The 20055-nt window shown below is 37.0% G+C and overlaps 1 long non-coding RNA gene across 1 annotated transcript in view; it reads right to left on the minus strand.

Annotated features, from left to right (window-relative positions):
• Nucleotides 1-278: 278 nt before the first annotated feature.
• Nucleotides 279-20055, minus strand: part of LOC127553657 (uncharacterized) — a 90024-nt gene continuing 70247 nt past the window's right edge. Inside the window, exon 2 of the long non-coding RNA XR_007951794.1 lies at nt 279-1109. This is a non-coding gene — a long non-coding RNA (uncharacterized LOC127553657). The remainder of the gene's footprint in view (nt 1110-20055) is intronic.

Raw genomic sequence — 20055 nt, forward strand, 5'->3', positions numbered from 1 at the left:
GCCTAGATTTTAGGAAAAATTGCAAAGTTTATCTCTGATCTATTCCCAACTTCCCTTCTTCTGACCTCTTTCTCCTTTACATCCCAGAAAAAAAAAGGTTTTTATGTTTCCCTTGATCATCGAAATGTTTCTTCTGTGATATTGTTGAGGTCTAGCTTTGGGGTACCTAAATGAATTTAGGGTTAAAGTCTAGTGGCAGGTTTGGGATACAGATTCGGTGCAAGGGGGTCTAGTAGCGGCGCGAGTTCCCAATAAAAGCATTTATTGGCCCAGAGAGCTAGATTAATAAAAGAGGTTTATTATTAGATAAGCAAAGTTAAAGTATAGGCGAAGGTAGAGATAAGGAGGGCACTGGACAGAGGGTCCAGTGGACAGAGATCCTCACATGGTAGCCATGTTTGGAATCTCTGCCAAGAGGGGTTCCCAGCGAGGCCTTTTTATAATAGGAGACTTAGCTCGAGGGGCTTTCGGGTGTAGCCCCAAAGTTGGCTCATATCTGGGTGGGGCTGGGAACAGGTCAGATCTTCTATTGGAATTCAAAGGGACCAGGATTTGTGAGTTAAAGGGCAATTTACATTATTAACTAGGAGAGGGTGGGAATCTAGAAAGCAAGCTTTCCCGCATCATTCCCCCCTCAAGCAGTTGGAACGTAAATTCATTTAAGGAAAAAGAAATAGGGCAAAGTCTCTTATTGAGACAGAATTGAAGATTTTCTCCTTCTAGATTTTCCAAGTTCAGGGGTCCCCTCTTCATCCCCCCCTCAAGCAGTCACCTCCAAAGGCATGTGGGAAAAGGGGCGCCGATCTCCTCTTAACTGCTTCAAGCTGGCAAAGGTCATAGAGATTTGGGGGTTCATGCCAGGAGGTGAGGCATGAGGTGTGGGGTTTGGGGATGGCAGCAGGGCATCTAAGGGGTGTGTATCCCGGTCAGTCATTCCCAGTCAGTTGTCCCATGTTCTCCAGGCTGAAGGGTGGTTGAGAGTCCAAAGGTTGAAGCCCAGATCTCGGGAGCAGGTTAAAACCGGGGTGTCATCCAGGGTGGCGATGACGACAGCAGGAGATGCATCAGATCCCTTCTGTGGGCTGCCTGTAAGAATGCTGATGGTCCATCTAACAAGGAGAAGTAGGAGAAAATGCTGGCAGCAAAAGATTATTTGTCTATAGTAAAAAGTGTTAAGTAGCCTCGAGTTTAGCCCTTTCACTCTTAATTTCCAGGAAAGATAATTTCTCTTGGTGTTGGTTCAGGGTATAGACTAAGAAGTCAGGGGAAAACTGGAGGACTATATATTTAATCAAGATAAGAATGCAATTTAAGCTCTTAGAAATCTTTTAACTGTGCTGCCTTTCTTTAAAAGGAGTTGGTTCCTCAATAAGCAAAGATCCTAAGCCTTCCCCCCACTTTCCCCACTCTTATGGGGGAGAGGTAGAAGGGGTCAGAGGGAGTGCAAAGTATCTCAGCACTGCCCACCCAGCTTACCGGCCCCTGAGGTGTTGGGACTGTCCTGGGATAAAAAGGGAAACAGGGCCAGACCCCAATTCCCTACCGGGGAACAGGACACCGGGGGCCAATTCAGCCCCTGTGGTGTGACGCAGTTTCTCTGTTGTTCCTCCTTCTAGAACTCAGGACAGAGACTAGGGTCTCTTTGGACAGTTTCCAGGGCACCTTCGGGCCTAAGTCTGGGAGAGATTTGTATTAAACGGCTCTTCCGCTCCAAATGTTTTTTCAGGAGGCAGAAGTTGCCCTGAGAAAAGAGCTGAATCTCGGGTTAGAGTTAAAGGGAAACCAACAGCTGTTAGCAGCAGAGTGGAAGAAACATTGAGGTTTTGGACTCCAAAAAAGTTGAGGTGGTGGGAGGGTCCTAGGTTTCACTAGGCTGAGTCTTTCAGCTTTTAAAGAGACAGGAGTGCTGGGTGTGTTTTGGCTCGCCTCTTTTGCCTGAGGGCATAAGTGTTAATCAGTCCCAGGATTAGAAAGAAAAAAACTTTAAAGGGTGGACTTGTCCAGAGAGATTGGGAATTCAGCTAATCTATTCAGAGTTCAGGTGTTGAGAATGAGGCATTTTTCTCAAGCCCAGTGTTTGTCTCTGCATTAAGAGACAGCTTAAAATCTCCATAGGGATGGGGTGTGGACAGGTAAAAACTTTTATTCTTCCAAATCCTTGCAGCCTCCCTCGTATCTCTTAGAGATAGAGCCGACAAAAGAAGGCCTTTTGTCAATCCGCAGCAATTCCTAAAGAATTGTGCCAGAGCTTAGAGCTCCCAACTACGACCCAAGCCCGACCTGAGGGCTTTGGGTGTCCACTGCAAGATAAGGAAAGAAAAAAAATCTTTTACCTTGTCCAGAGTTAAGAAAGCTAATTCATGGCAAAACCCGAAAACTTTAGCATTCTATAACGTAACCTTCCTAGACGTCTCTAGAAGGTGTCACAAAGGGCCCTTCCAGAGGACCGTTTGCCAAAAAAAACAGGATTTCGACCTCACAGCGTCCTATGAGCGACAAATCCCCCCAAGACTGCCAAGAGTCTCCCAGCGAGCTCAAATTAGCCCGGGCATTTGAGCCGCCCCCGTTATAGAAGCATGACATGGTGGGTTTGCCTCAGTGGAAACCTCCTAAGAGGGCCACCAACATTGAGGGCAAGGTAGCAAAGGAGAGATGTGGTAGGAGTGGGTGTGTTCTCCTTTCAACAGTAGACAGTATGCATATTCTATAGCCCTGGGCTCCTTGACTAGCAAGTCAGGGGCCTAGCCCTGCCTTCCATCAACATACAGTGTAAAAGGCCCGCCATCTTTCTCAAAAGGCAAGGTGGGAGTGGCCCCAAGTACTTGGGCGAAGTAAACCTTTAGATAAAGAAACTCTAGTCCCGGAAGTAAAAAGCTTAGCAGCAACCATAGTGTGGCCACAAATTAAAATAGCTGCTTAAGGCAGTTTTACTTCTGGTCTATGCAGTCACACCTGAACTCAAAACTCCCAGCAAATATTAGCTGCAGTCCCAAAGGATTTTATCTTCTACATCAGTTATCGTTAATCAAGGACTTCAGATGAATCTAGTTCTCAAGAATCACAGTAAAGGGCTGTAAACCCTTTACTGTGATTCTTGAGAACTAGATTCATCTAAAGTAAACTTATACAGCTATCTTTCTTAACATTACACAGATCTTGAAGTTCACAAGTAACTGAACCAAACTTCATATAACTTATAATTGCCCAACAGAGATGACAAATTTTAAGGCATAACTCAGTTACAAATTGCCCAATACCTCTAGAAAACACACCATCTAAGTAGGAAGGTAAACTATCCCATCTTAGTCCCTCAGCATCTTCTCAAAGAATGGGGGAGGGAAAACAGGGAACAAGTCTAGAATTCCTAAAGGTATTCACCGAATTCTTAAATGGCTTCAGTTTCTCCCATTAACTCATTTCTTGCTGCAGTCAAGGAATGAGGGGAGAAAAGAAATAAAAAGCCATCTTCCAAAGAATTTAATTTGCCTTGACTTGAAATTTTATTCCCCAGCCATCATTCCAAAGGTCTTTCTTGAAGCTGCAACCTGGCCAGGGTTGGAGCCCAGAAAAAAAACCTTTGTTGGCAGGAACATAGAACGCCAATCCAGAAAAGAATAGAACCAGAACCGAGTGTACTAAGAGCAAAAGGTTTTAGGACTAATAAAATTAGGAGCAAACGAGTTCCCACCTGTAGGGTTAGGTAGGAAAGTGTGAGACAGACAGACCTAGCCTGGTTTACCTAGGTTATCTCTCCACAAGCAGCTAAGAAATAGTTTTAAGTAGTGCCCTGAGGCTAAGAAAAAAACCGAGAGCAGTTTAAAATCCCATCTTTATAGACAGCCTTGTGAGCATGCAAAAGCGTAATTCTGAGGCTTCTACAATTAACGCAAGATGACCAAATCAGGGAAACTGAGTCCCGTTTAAAATGTATGGGACAAGCACACTTCCTGAGGGCTGGAAGCTGCGGCTTTAAGAGCCAGGTAAACGTCTGGGAGGGGCGTGGCTCACTTGTCCAAATTGCTAGCAAACTTCTATTTTAAAAGTTGGTGACATCCTTTCCGGAGATTTGAGAAGATTTAGATTGAGTCCCCAATCTCCCCACTGTACAGTAACCCCAAGAAGGGGACAGGATAGGAGCATTTAAACGGCAGGTTGCCAAGCCACATGGGAGAGGTCCGAACCAGGCCTCGAGTTCTACACTCCCCACTCCATGGAAGAAGGGGGAGAAAAGGCCAGAACGAGGTTGGGGGAGGAAGAGATGCCATCTTACCCAGCACAGTGCGTCTTGAATGGCGAAGGCTCCTCTGGCGATTCCACGCTGGAACTTGAAGGCGGGGCAGCTCATCTAAGCCCCCAAATCTTGCTGGGAGAGCAAAACCTGAAGGGAAGACCGCTTACCCCTGTCCAGGGAGTAGCTGCCGTGGGCAGAGACATTCTCTAAACTCACCCCAATTCAGTGACCTTTCTCCTCGTGGCTACAGCCTGACCATTAGAGACTCCATTGCACTTAACAGTGGCGTGGGAGAAGGGCTCAAACACAGCTCCTCTTACGTTTCTCCGGTTTTCTCCCCAGAACAGAGCAAAGAGAGCGCTGGCCTGGGACCCCCGAGAGGAGTGGGGTCCCCAGAACAGCCACGTGTCTCCTTGGTCTGGGGTGGAGTGTTAAAGAGACACTTCCTCTCGCGTCTCAACAGTTCCTGCTGGAGAGCAGGACTATCTGGTGACAGGAAAAAAAAGATTAGAAATGCATTGAGATGCAAAGGAAGGGCCTTTCTCTCTCCAAAGGATTTGGTCAGAGGGAGTTTCTTCAAGCAAAGCATCTGCTCCAGGCAAGACTTTAGAGAAGCCTTTTCATCTGAAATGGAAGTAGGGTGAGATGGAACACAGATATTCTCCCCACTACCTTTAGAGATAGAGTGAGACCAAAGAAAGAATGCAGATTCTTCCCGGCAGAATACTGCCTGAACAGCTCAAAACCCAGATTGGTTCTGAGTGCGCCCCGAAAAGGTTAGGGTCCAGTTTGATCGCCAAATTACCTAGCTTCCGGTGTTCGATTCCTGGTCAGGGAACCAAATGTTGAGGTCTAGCTTTGGGGTACCTAAATGAATTTAGGGTTAAAGTCTAGTGGCAGGTTTGGGGTACAGATTCGGCGCAAGGGGGTCTAGTAGCGGCGCGAGTTCCCAATAAAAGCATTTATTGGCCCAGAGAGCTAGATTAATAAAAGAGGTTTATTATTAGATAAGCAAAGTTAAAGTATAGGCGAAGGTAGAGATAAGGAAGGCACTGAACAGAGGGTCCAGTGGACAGAGGATCCTCACATGGTAGCCATGTTTGGAATCTCTGCCAAGAGGGGTTCCCAGCGAGGCCTTTTTATAATAGGAGACTTAGCTCGAGGGGCTTTCAGGTGTAGCCCCAAAATTGGCTCATATCCGGGTGGGGCTGGGAACAGGTCAGATCTTCTATTGGAATTCAAAGGGACCAGGATTTGTGAGTTAAAGGGCAATTTACATTATTAACTAGGAGAGGGTGGGAATCTAGAAAGCAAGCTTTCCCGCATCAATATCCCTCTGTATGATACCTCTTTTGAGTTATATACAATCCTTCAGAGCCCCAAACTCTAAGTAATATACTTATTCCTTCCTCCTGAACTCCATTTCTACCACTGGAAAGGTACTGTAATTGGAAAAAAAAGCCACTGATTTGAGAATTAGATTCATGTCATATTGTTTTCCATATCAATGTATAAATAAGCTAAATACTACTTTTATATTTTAATTCTGAGTTTCCATTAAAATTCAGATATAGCATGGACAATGGACACAAGATTGGATTAGGAGTTGGAGAGAACTGGATTCAATTTCTGTCTCTGATACCAGTTGTAGGTTTGGGGGCATATCATTTAATACCTGCCTGCCTTAGGCAGGACATATTACTAAGTCATAAACCAATTGTTAATCTGCTCTGATTTGGTAGAGACAGTTCTCTAGGCCAGTGAGAAATCATGGATTAATTTGTAAATTAAAAAAAGTAAAACAATGAAATTAATTATGAGTGCAAAATACAGAATATTGCTGATCTGCTATGTGGTTCTATGAATGATTTTTTCATGTTTACTTAAGTACCAACTTAAATCTTTAACAATTCTCCATTTACAGAAGAAACAAATGAATAAATCCATATGTTCAGCCACAATTGACATTTACTTCTGACTGTTAAAGAGGAAACAGTGTTTTGGGGTAACTTTGAAGAACCATTTGATATGAAATTAGTTGTTATTGAAGAAATAGCAAAAACTGCCATACTTCTTAATATAGTAATTGATTTTGAAAAAAATAAACTAAAACATATATAATTTATTTCTTCTTTTTATTAAGATCATTACATGCTTATATTTATAATTCAGTTAACACTATTAATGTAAAAATACTACAATTAGTTGTAGTAATTATACATTAGTATATGCTAATTAGTACCATAGTAATTTTATATATTGGGTATAATGGATATGAAATTTTTTATTTTATTAAAACATCTTAGCTTTTTCTAAGACAGAACACAGTGCATTGGCAAATAGTACTGCTACTACTACTTAATTATCTTAAGGTTGACAAAGCCCTTTATATATGTTTTCTTATTTGATTATATGTAAAACATACTATATTAGCAGAGCAGTACAGTGAAAAAAACATTGGATTTCCCAGTTGACACATGGGTAAAGGGGAACAGGCAATTCTTAAGGAAAAAAAATCCAAGTTATCTATAACTATATGAAAAAAAATTCCCCATGTCATTAATTAGAGAAATCCAAATCAAAGCCAAATTCTGAAGTTCTATTTCATGACCATCAGATTGGAAAAATTGAGGGTGTGGGAGGAAAAAGATAAATGCTAAAGGGACTGTGAGAAAATAAGCACATTGATACACTTATTAAAGTTGTGAATTGGTATAGAGTTTTTAGAAAGGATTTAGAATTATGTGCAAGTTACTAAACTATGTATATACCACATACCAATATTCTCTATACCCAACAATAATACTATGATAAAAAATTATTTATACCAGTTCTTGTAGTGCAAAGAACTAGAAACCAAGGGAGCTCCTAACATTGGGGAACAATTGAACAAATTATGATGTATATAATGGGATACTATTTGTTTTGTAAGTAATGAGGAAAGGGATGGTTTCAGAGAATCCTGTGAAGATTTGTTTGAATTGATGAAGAATGAAATGAGAAGAATTAGGAGAAAAATTTAAAATGTGTCCATTTTTGCTGTTCAGTTGTTTCAGTCATATCTGATTGTGTCACCCAAGTTTTCTTCATAAAGATACTGGATTGTTTCTTCATTTTCTTCTCTAGCTCCTTTTACAAATCAAGAATTGAGGCAAATGGGGTTGTGTGACTTGCCCATGTCACACAGCTAGTATCTTAAGCCAAATTTGAACTCAAGAAGATGAGTCTTCTTGACTTCAGGTCCAGCTCTTTAACCACTGTATCAGCTAGCTGCTCAACAATAGTCCTATCGTTTCTTTAATCCTTCTCTTTCCCCTAATGTGGTATTCACTGTTCTTAGTGTTCCTCATCACCTAATTTCAGTCTCTGTTGTGCTTTTTGAATAGAGAGCCGGGCAAAAAGAGTCAGAAAGAACTGTTTTCAAGACTTTTTTTTTCTGACAGATACTGGCTGTGTAACTGTAGGCAAGTCACCTTTTTGGAAGTAACAGAGAAAGTATAGATTTCTATTTACAAGCATTATTTCTCTCCTACATTGATGTAATTATAGATCCAGTCAAATAGAACAGAAAAAAATCCCAAACTCTATAAGTAGTAGATATTAAACTTTTGACTGTTTATCTCTTAAGTGATGTTTATAATTCTATTTTTTTATGTTGTAAAATGACACATGAAAACACTAGTTGGGTTCCATTTTTCCTTCTATATGGTCTTGATGATAACAGTAGTGGTGATGGTGGTAGTTGTAATTATTGACTTAAATAATATTTATTTTGTGAAAAAAAGAAATAAATATGAATTAGGCTTAGTTTCATTTTTTTTTCCTTGTGGAAATATGAATAAAAATTTTATCTCTTTCTCTCTAATAGACAAATAATGTCTCTAAATTTTCTCTGATAACTTTGTATTTTCAAATAATTCCTGAATGTCTTATTATTGATTGAATTTAGATTTTATAAAATTGATTTTTTAAACCTTTCCACTGGCTTACAATTCTACCTTTGAATTCCATTAAAAAAGTATAATTAAGCAAATTATAATTTTTAATTTAAATTTTACTAATATCATAATTTACTTTTTTGAGGGGGTAAGGCACACAGGGTGAAATGACTTGCCCAGGTCATGCTGTTAGAAAACATCAAATATCTGAAGCCAGATTTTGAACACAGTCCTTCTGACTCCAGGGCCAGTGCTCTATCCTCTGTGCCAACTATCTGCCCTTATAATTTGCTTCTTAAAGAAGTTTTGTTTATATTTTATTTTTACTTTATATTAACAGATTACCTTCATGCTTTGTGAGGTCTTTTATAACAAAATAAAACAAACAAACTTATAGTAAGTACTGTGACCCTATCTGAAAATTCATTAAAGTTCCACATTTTAGCAACTCCCTAACACAACTCTATTAACACCCTTAAACAATTTAGAGAAATCTATTTTCTCCCCTTTCTATTTCCCTTTCTTTTGAAGAAAAGAGAAGAGCAAATTTTTTGCAACAGCTATGCAAAATAATTTCCCTTTTTGATTATATGCAAAAATATACATATTTCATTTGGAACCCTAAATCTGTCACCTCTTTGTTAGGAGGTCAATAGCATGTTTCATCTGTCCTTTGAACTTGAGAATTTTTCACAAAATAAAGATTATATAAGTCAATTATTAAAACCACCAACTCCACCGTTGTTATCCTCATCAAGTCCATAAGCAAAAATGGAAGCCTACTAGGATTTTCACATGTCATTTTATAACATAAAACAGTTCATTAAATTGATCACAGTGTTTGTAACTTTCAAAGTAGTATTTATGATCTTATTATATAAGTTGTTCTGCTCATTTTATTATCATCAAGTTACAACCACACAATCATTTTTATTTAAATCATAACTTTTTTGGAAACCGTTTACAAATAGAGCACTTCAATTGGATTGTAGAATGATTGATCTAGTTTTGTTGTCAAAATGGACAAAGTCACCGGTCCTTTAACTGATTTCATAATTTTAGTTATTTTTAAACACAGAATAAGATTAGTCATTCAAATGTGGTTCTCAGTGCTCAACTATGCTATTGTCAGAAAAGGCTTACCTGATTGTTATCATAATTAATTTTGCACACCTTATAGACACTTTTCTAGGTTCTGTTACTCTGCCCTGGTCCCCAGAAAAAAAGCATATTACTTCTTAATGGCTTTGTAGTTTATCATTCAACTTCCATAACTTAGTGCTTAGAGCTTCTTAAGGAGGACATTGCATGGGCAAACTCCAAAGATAAATAATGGATTTGTATAATTCCATTCAGAAAATTAAATTTATATCAGTTTTGGGAAAAAAAAAAATCACCCCCCAAAGAAAACACCAAAATCCTTTCAAATAATCCTTTTTAACCAATTTTATTTCCTGCATGATATTAGTGCTTCAGATTTTTTTTTTTTTTTCACATTCTCCAGTGGAGCAGAACATAGTTGATGGTGTGCTTTGCCCTTTTTTGTATTTATTTGTTTCACAGGCTACACTTAGGGGAACAAGCCACCCTGACTGATTTTAAAGTTGAAAGATATGCTACACAGCATTCCTCCATCACACCGAGAGGCAATAGCTGAACCAGATTGCTTCCCCCCCTGTTCTTCTCAGATAGCTGTTTTCCCCCAAAGTGAGATAACCTAAATGATGCAAATAAAGCTATTTGTGTGCAGTGCAAGGAAAGTTCAACCAGTGGGGGGATAGATAAGTAATCGAAGAACTATTTCCATGATGTGATCTTTTATAAAAAGGAACTCAACCATAAAATTGCTAGGAGAGAAAATGATAATGGTTTATGGGACCATTGTTGAAGTTGAGATACTTGACAAAGGTCCACAGTTATTCCCAGAATTTCTGAGTATATCCTTATACTTCAAAAATCATCCAACTATTAAAAAAGTTGATCTGTAATAAAACACAAAAAGTTTCAAGACCTCATGATTTGGGTCAAATTGAAAAAGTGCATTTCAAAGTTTTACCTAGATTTAGTCTTCAGATTGAAATGGGCAGGTTTTTTTTTTTTTTTTTAAGCATAACTCTTTTCAGACATTTTTCTAGAGCTCACACATTGAAAACATGAGCGCAACAATTTAACAAGGAAGTAATATTATACAATAATGGATTTGGCATCAGAAAGAGCAAGTTCAAATTCTGCCTCAGACATGTACAAGCTATGTGACCCTGTGTAAAACATTTGACACTATTTGTCTCAGTTTTCTCATCTGTAAAATGAGTTGAAGAAGGAAATGGCAAACCATTCCAATATTTTTTGATAAAAAAATGCCATATGGCATCATTGTTGTTCTGTGCTCTTTATTCTCAAAGAGGACCAATGACATCACAGTTTTGTCTTGTGTAAGAACTGGATTTAAATGAAGCAGAGCTGTGAAAAGATGTGCCAACCTTATTATCTTTATATAAGTTCACTGATATAAGCTCTTTGATATAAGCTTTTAACTTTATAAGGGTAGCCCCCATCAAGTTATATTTTATCCTGGTATTTTATCTATAATTTGTAGGGTTAAGTTTAACAGTCATAAAAATAACTATAAAGTTATTATCTCAGATGTCATTCAATTGTGTTTTTTATTTAAAAATATTAGGAAAGCATATAATTATTTGTGATTGCAGAGGCAGTGGGGTGGGGATGCTGCTGGCTGTGGGCACTTGCAGATGGGGGTAGCTCTTGGTTTGAGGTGCCAATTCAGAGGGGAGAGCTGAAGTGAAGCTAGAGGCACCCCCAACCTAGGATTAGAGGTGATTATGCTAATAGTTCTCATTTAAAAAAAGCGAACAGGCAAAAAGAAGGAACATAAAAAATTACTCTGGGAATAGGGAAAACCTTATTTCATCTTAGAGAAAGACAGTGAAGTAAGAAAAAAACCCTCTTCTACTCCAAAGCATAATATTAAATGGTTACCTGCCCAGAAAAAAAAAAAAAAAAAAAAAAAACTTTAAAAATCAAATGAGTGAGATTAAGGAAAAACTACAGAAAGGGAAGACAAACCATCAAAAAAAACCAAAAAACCTAAGAGGATTATTTTTAAAAATCCACCCACTAGACAACGAGATACAAATCTAAAAGAGGAAAATAATTCTTTGAAAATTAGAATTGAACAGGGAAAAGCTAGTGAATCTATTCGAGAACAAGAAAAAACCAAACAAAATAGAATGAAAAAAAATAGAACAAAATGTGAAACATAAGAAAAATAACAGGTCTGGAGATCAAGGAAAAAAAAAAAGAACCTTGACATAATAATGCAAGAAATAATCAAAGAAAATTTTCCTGAAGTGATAGAACACAAAGGGAAAGTAGAAATAGAAAAAATCTACTCATGATTATCTCAAAGAGTTCCTATATGGAAAACATGTGAAAATGTTATTGCCAAATTTTGAAATCCCCAGATCAAAGAGAAAATCCTACAAGAAACAAAAAATAAAATTCAAATATGCTGGAGCTACATTTAGAATTGTATGGGTTTTATTAGCAGCTACAATAAAATAATGCAGATCCTGGAATAATATATATCAACAATCAGGAAATCTAGGCCTGTGGCTAAAATTATGCAAAACTAAGCATAATATTGGGCAAAAATCAATGGACTTTCAACAAACTTGCAAATTTTCAGGACATTATTGTAATGGGCTGAAGCTGAGCAGATGCACTGAGGTCCGAGCACTTAAGGCTAATTAGCAATTGGACAATACTCTATTAATATACGCTTGGAGAAAGAACGGCCCCGCCCACTGTCTGTGCAAGTTTGATATGAGAGCCAGAGGCACTGCTGGCTGGATTCATGTCGGGATTACTCTCACTTCACATGGTCATTCCCCTTTACCTCAACAAAGAATACAGATCAAGAACTTTCAGTTAACCTGACTCTAGCTGATTTTAAAATACCCCGGGTGCTAAATGCAGTCATCATACTTTATCTCAACCAAATACAAACTTAATAGAAAATTTAACAAACAAATAATTTGTCTTTGTTAAGCCCCTTGAAATTAAATTGTGATAGCTCAAAAAAAAGATTGGAGTAGAGCTGAGCATGATCTAACTTTAAAAAGCAAAAGTTTTGAGGAAAGGATAAAAATAGTGATGCTGTCCAAATGAGGTACAGAGGAAAAACCAACACAGAGGCATTAAAGGAGGGAGGAGGGCTGGTAGTTCTGAAAACCTACTCACATTGAGAAAGGGTTAAATAATGAACAATACTACAAAGGATATAGCACTCTCCAAAATTTATAAATAATGGGGAGAGAATAGGATAAAGTGAGATATAGAAAGGTTTTTAGGTAAACAAGAGTGGAATAAAGTGTGTAAATTAAAGGGAATAGGATAAAGAGAGAGGGAAAGAAGTTAAAGGGGAGAAGAAAAGGGAAAGGTCCATGATTGGGGGGAGGTTAATTACTAGCAAGGGAAATTAAGGAATAGAATTAAAGTAGAAGAATAAGATACAAACACTACAACAAAGATTAGGAGTAGAATGTATTAGAAAAAAAATAGGACTAGTTATCATTGATCTCAGATAAAGCTAAATTTAAAGATTCAATCAAGAGAAATCTATATTATAAATCAACTATATTCATATTGTTTTAGGTGCATGTTTACATGTATAAATGTAGGTGTATGCATATGTGTATATAAATATATGTATGGTATGGGTATATATGTAGGTGTATGCATATGTGTATAGATATATGTATGTGTATGGGTACATGGGTGGGTGTGAGTACATATATATATATACACTATGTGAGTAGATATAGATATATCTATGCTTAATTATAGCCTTCTTGGGGGAGGAAAGGGCGATGAAAAGGGGGGAAAATGAATAAAGTAAAAAGTACACAGCAGAGAAAAGGATAAACTACAAAGAAACAAAGAAAAGATAGACAATCATGAATATGTCTTCAATTAATACATAAGTTTTCTTGAAGTGGAAATTTGTTACATGTTTTGATTCCTCCCTGATATTCTGCCAGGCATTGTGTGTGTGTGTGTGTGTTAGGGGTAATAGTAAGGAAAACTGATTCTCTAGCAATCTCAAACCATATAGGATTACATAAATCAGAAAAAGGCTATTGAAAGTACCTTTAGGAAATGGAGAAGAATTTATTTTAGCCTGTGTAAAAAATCTTGGGTATGAATCCTTCCTATATTATTATTGTTTAGATAACTTCTTTTCCATGTTTTACCCCTATAATAACCTGAATGCTTGCTGAGAAAGAGGTTTATCTTTTTGGAGAAGCAAAAATAGTAAGATACTAAAGTTCCCAGGGTTTCAGTGGGTGAAGATACAAGGTAAACAAATTTTCAAAATGAGTCAGATGTTTAAATCTCCAATTTTTATTTTTTTTTGTAGGGGGATGAGATAAAACAATTTTAAGAGAAGTACTCCCCTAATCCTTCCCTTTTCTAATTATGCTCTGATCATAACATCGGAAAAGGAGTTGAAAAATCAGAGCAGTGTTAAACATTATTGGGTTCATTCAGTGATCAAATACAGACCAACAAGGTACTGGTGTTTTTAGTCACATGATAATTTTGATCATTCGTAAAAAAATTTTTTTTGAACAGTTTCTGATAGTTTACTAGCTGAAGGTCTTCATTATTGTAAATAGCAAAACAAGGTGTGTGTGTGTGTATGTGTAAGAGAGAGAGAGAGAGAGAAAGAGAGAGAGAGAGAGAGAGAGAGAGAGAGAGAGAGAGAAAGAAAGAGTGCTTATCAGTCTTTATAACTTTTCCCCCCTTTATGGAACTTTTTGAGCTGTCCTGGGAAATGTACAAGTCCTGTGTGACAAAATTTGAGAATTTCTGATACGTAGCCCATTTACACTGCTTTCTGAGTATTTCGTAATTCATGCACATTTTACTTGACTGAGAAAATATTATAAATAGCACACTGACTACTGAAAACAGGTTAGATTTCACCTCTCTCCTAGGTTCCCAGGTATATTTAAGTGGGCTTTGAGTTGTATAGGCTCTCTTTAAATGGTTCCAGCCCTAACTGATACTATTCTTAAGAACAGGAGTATCCCTTCCACCCCAGTTCCATTTAACCATTAAAAATTAGATTGGTTTTTACAAAGCAATATTTACTTCAAAACTGTCATCACAAATATGCCAACTTATACTCCCAACATATGGGAGGCAGAATCCTTCTCCTTCCTTGTACCATTTAATTCTCTGAGAAGGGAAATGAGATTAGGTTTATAGCTTAACTCAATTCCTATAGATCACACAATCCCAGTTCAAACTCCAAAACCCTACCTTGGGCTCAAATTCTAAATACCCTGGCTTCTCTAGCAGGCTGCACCATTTAGGAAAATAAATATCATTCTTAGTAGCAAATGCACATATATTCACATACACACACACTCATCAACACCACCACGCTTCAAGTAGGACTTTTCTGAATATGATGCAAATACATCTGGCTGGATTTTATTCAGTAAGGTTAACTGAACACTATTCAAATTTTAAAATGTTTATCTAGAGAATATTTCTATGATGGATTCTTCTCTTTCTGTTTAGCCAAGTGCTACCAGTACACCTTCCTCTTCAATATGTCTCAGCACATGGACAATAAATGAAGGATCTATTTCTGTAAGGCAAATAGCACTACAACATTGTTTTTGGAAGGAGTCGTGTAGGGCTGGCAGATGAGATATGTAATTTTTTTAACCCAGATCTCAGCTCTAGACATTCATTGATAGTGCTTGGGTCATGGCTAGGCCAATCTCTACATTTCATAGAAAATTTAATTGAAGGGGAAAGGTACTTCTTTCCCTTCCCATATTAGAGACCTTAGCACCTGTCTATAGCTATGTAGCAGCTTGCCATATCTATAAGGAGAGTCATCAATTCTGTTTACCTGATTTTTGATGGCATATTTTTTAATAAAAGTAAACAAATTTTAATATCTTTAGTCCCAGACTTCATATAGTACATTCTATTCAGTTACATGAAGAGGTGAGCCAATAATTTTTAAAATAGAATATTATCTATGTATGTGAGGTTTTCTTTTTATAAAAAATTCCTTTAAAACATTTTTTGAATTCTTTGTATTTTATTTCCCCTCAATTACATGTAAAAACAATTTTAACAGTTATTTTTAAAACTTTGAGTTCCAAATTCTCTCCCTTTCTCTCTTCTCACTCACCTCATTGAGAAAGCAAGCAGTTCGGTATAGGTTATACATATTTAGCCATGCAAAACATATTTCCATATTAGTCATATTGTGAAAGAAAACAGACCAAAAATCAAAAGTCAAGAAAAATAAAGTTTAAAAAGAGGATGTTTCAGTCTGCAACCAAACAATATCAGTTGTTTGTCTGGGGATAGATAACATTTTTCATCTTAAGTGCTTTAGAGTTGTCTTAGATTATTTTATTGTTTAGAATAGCTAAGTGATTCACAGCCTATCTTATGATATTGCTATTACTCTATATACAAGGTACACTCTGTACATATCCTCAGCTCATAGAAGTCTTTCCAGTTTTTTTCGGAGAGCATCTTGCCTCATCATTTCTAATAGTACAATAGGATCCCATCACAATCACATAGAACAATTGATTCAGCCATTCCCCAATGGGTGAACAACCTTCCAATTTCCATCTCCCTGACACCAGAAAAGAGCTGCTGTAAATATTTCTGTACATGTAAGTCCTTTATCCCCCCCCCCTTTTTTTTTTTATCTCTTTTTGGATATAGACTCAAAAAAGTATACACAATTCTTTAGTCCTTTGGGCATAGCTCTAAATTGATCTAAAGTATAGTTGAATCAGTTCACAACTCCACCAAAAGTGCATTAATGTTTCATTTTTCCCACAGCCCCTCCAACATTTGGTTTTCCTTTTCTGGCCTATTAGCCAAGCCAATAGGACAGAATTGTTGTGATTTGCATTACTCTAATCAATAGCCATTTAGAGCATATTGTCCTGTTAGCCAGTCTAATAGGACAGAATTGTTTTGATTTGCATTGCTCCAATCAATAGCCATTTAGAGAACCTTCTCAAATGGCTATAGATAGCCTTAATTATTTCATATGAAAGCTCTTCATCTCTCTTGATCATCATCAATTAGAGAATGGGTCCTAATAATTTTTTAATTATAATTTAAAATTATGTATTTGAGAAATGAGGCCTTTGTTAGAGAAACTTGCTTCAAAAATTTTTAAGATTGCTAAATGTACTTCCCTCCATCCTATTTTCTCTATCCCATTTATTCCATTGTCTTTCTACTTTTATCCTGTCCTTCCTCAAAATTATTTTGCTTCTGACTATCCTCATTCCCAATCTGCCTTCTTTTCTATTACTTCCCCTCTTTTCTTATTCCTTTCCTCTCCCACTTTCCTATATAAACTAGATTTCTCTATCAAATGAGTGTGTATATTATTCCTTCTGTGAGCCAATTCAGATGAGTAAAGCTTTATCTTGTCTCTTTTATGTGAGATAATTTACCCCATTCTATACCCCTTTTTCTTTTTATCCAGATCATTCTTCTTCCTCATTTCTTAATTTTATTGTTCTAGACATATTCAACTCATACCTGTATCCTCTATCTATCTATCTATCTATATTCCTAAATGCCCTAATAATCATAAAGTTTTAAAGAGTTCAAGTATATCTTCCCATGTGGGAATATAATTTATTTTTATTAAAATTAATCTTATTACATCCTTATGATTTCCCTTTCTGTTTATTTTTTATGCTTAAGTCTTTTATTTGATAGTTAAATTTTCTATTCCTTGTTGTTTTTTTTTTTTTTCATCAAGAATACCTGAAGATCCTGTTTCATTGAATATTCTTTTCCCACCTAAAGGATAATACTCAGTTTTTCTGGGTAGTTTATGTTGTGATTAACTCTTTTGCCCTCCAGAATATCATATTCCAAGCCTTCTAATCCTATAATTTGGAAGTTGCTAAATCTTATGATTTCCAGGGTGGAGGATACAGTGTCTCAAGTTCCAAGTTTTGTGCTACTATTTTCAGATTCATTTCTAGGGATCTGTGAGTTTTCAGTTCTTCCAAGTTGGTATGACCTAAAGAGAGGTGCATTTACTATTCTTCTAGTTTGTGCTCTGGTCTGTGAGTGATCATAAGCACATATTTTCACCCTGGAACTGGTGACAAGGGTCTCTGTTCCACTGTGGTAGCAAGCTCTGGGGTGACCCAGATCTGCAAATGGGTAAAAGCAACAGAGCCCTGGTCCTGTGCCAGCAAAGAGATCCATGTAATCTTCTGATCCGTTGTTTGACCCCCCTTATCATCTGTGGATGAACTCTGGAAGCAGATACTTACCACTGCTGATTCAGTGGCTCCCAAGGCTTGCTGCTGATCTGGGGCCAGGGCTGTGTTCACACAACCTGTGCTGGACTGTGTTCCACTCTTATCCAGGTGTGATAGACTTTTCTGCTGACCTAAGTTGTCTTTGGCTGGAAAATTGTTTCTCCTTTTATTTTTGTGTTTTGCATCTCCAGGAATTGTTTTATGATACTATTAAAGGTGTTCAGAGGTGTTTTGAGGAGTACTCAGGTAGGTTGCTACCTTTTTTCTGTGCCATCTTGACTCTGTCTCAACAACAGGTGCATTACTCACAGTGAAATATTCTAAAGCTTACACAAAGTAAGTATAGTCAATTTTAATTTTAATATTTGGCCACTTTTTTCTTTCCTCTAATCTGTACCTCACCTATTCCCTATATCCCATTTCTTCATCCCTCTCTATTTTTCCTGGTCTACGTAACTTACAATAGTGAAGAGTTGAAGATGCCATGTAGGTTGCAAGCCTAGGTGCCTGGGAGGATGATGATTACAACAACAAAGTTAGGAAGTTAGGAAAAATAGAGGGTTTTGGAAGAAAGATAATAAATTCAATTTTAGATGCATGGAGTGAAGAGACATGAAAATCATCCAATTTGAAATGTTCACTAGGGAGTTGGAAATGCAGGACAGTAGATCAAGAGAAGTTAGAACTAGACAAAAATTGTAAAAAGAATCTGTATAGAAATGAAATTAAATCTATGGTAGCTGATAAGATCACCAAGTAAAGTAGTATAGAGGGATAAAAGGATACCTGGGGGATACCTGGGATGAATGCTTTGGATGATTGAATACTTGCTCTGGATGAAACTTTAACAAAAGAGACTAAGGAGTGGTCAGTTAAGCAAAAGAACCAGAAGATCCTAATATCAGGAAATCCTAGAAAAAATAATATAGTAAGGAGAAGAGGATTATTGATAGTTCAAAGACAGTAGAAAGATCAAGAATGATAAAGAAATAGAAAAGATCATTAGATTTAGTAATTAAGAGATGATTGGTAAGCAGTTTTAGCTGAATAGTGAAGTCACAAGACAGCTTGCAGAGAGTTAATAGGAAAAGGAAAGGAAAGGAAGTAGAGGAACTTATTGTAGACAGTCTTCTCAAGGAGTTTGGTCATAAAAAAAAAGATGAAATATAGGAATGATAATGGAGGGATAGATCAAATGAGGTTTTTTTTCAGGATGGGAATGGCATGGAGATTTTTTTAGGTAGTAGGGAAGTAGCTAGTAGATAGGGAGAGATTGAAGGTTAGTGAGAGAATAGGGATGAGAGATAATTTTCTGTGTGGGATCACTTGTGCTTGAATAGAGGCTGGCCTTGGCAATTAGAAGGGCCACTTCTTCAAATGAGACAGGAGTAAAGGAGTAGATACTTTCAGAAGGCATCTGAGTGATATGAGATGAGGAAGAGAGAAGAGGGAGTTTCTGATGAATATTTTTTAATTTTATTAAAGATTTTTATTTTCAAAATATATTCATGGATAATTTTTCAATATCGACCCTTGCAAAACCTTATGTTCCAAATTTCCCCCCTTCTCCCACCTCCTCCCCTAGATGATAAGTAATCCAATATATGTTAAAAACATGTGCAATTCTTCTATACATATTTATACAATTCTCTTGTTGCAGAAGAAAAATCAGCTCAAACAGAAAAAAAAATGAGAAAGAGAACAAAATGCAAGCAAACAACAACAAAAAGAGTGAAAATGTGATGTTGTGATCCACCTTCAGTTCCTAGTCCTCTCTCTGGGTGTAGATGGCTCGTTTCATCACAAGATCATTGGAACTGGCCTCAATCATCTCCTTGTTGAAGAGAGCCACTTCCATCAGAAATGATCATTGTATATAATATTGTTGTTGCCGTGTATAATGATCTCCTGGTTCTGCTCATTTCACTCAGCTTCAGTTCATGTAAGTCTCTCCAAGCCTCTCTGTATCCATCCTGCTGGTCATTTCTTTTAGAACAATAATATTACATAATACTTATGTACCATAACTTATTCAGCCATTCTCCAACTGATGGGCATCCACACACTTTCCAGTTTCTTGCCACTACAAAAAAGGCTGCCACAAACATTTTTGCACATGTGGGTCCATTTCCCTCCTTTATGAGCTCTTTTGCCCTCGATATTTAATGGAATATGAAACAGAGTTCTCAGCTTGTGAATGTAGCTAGGGGAAGGGAAACTATGAAAAGTTCAGAGAGAGAAATGGGAAAAGTTGGAAAAGCTACTGTTGTGAATGAGGTAGTGATTTTATTAAGGGGATAATGATTGTTAATAGAATCTGAAAGGTAGAACTTATATGATCCATCCATTCCCTACCCAGAGAAGAAAAGTAGAAAGGAGATCACTTTCTATGTAATGATGACATGGAAGAAATTCTTCCTTTCAAAACAATATAATACCCCATCCAAAGCCAAAGTTGTATTGAAAGGTTTTATTATAAGAAATATTAAAGAAACAAATGGCAGCTAGGTAGATAGAA

This window comes from Antechinus flavipes, chromosome 3 (genome assembly GCF_016432865.1).
Source record: "Antechinus flavipes isolate AdamAnt ecotype Samford, QLD, Australia chromosome 3, AdamAnt_v2, whole genome shotgun sequence".
Classification (NCBI taxonomy): Eukaryota; Metazoa; Chordata; class Mammalia; order Dasyuromorphia; family Dasyuridae; genus Antechinus; species Antechinus flavipes.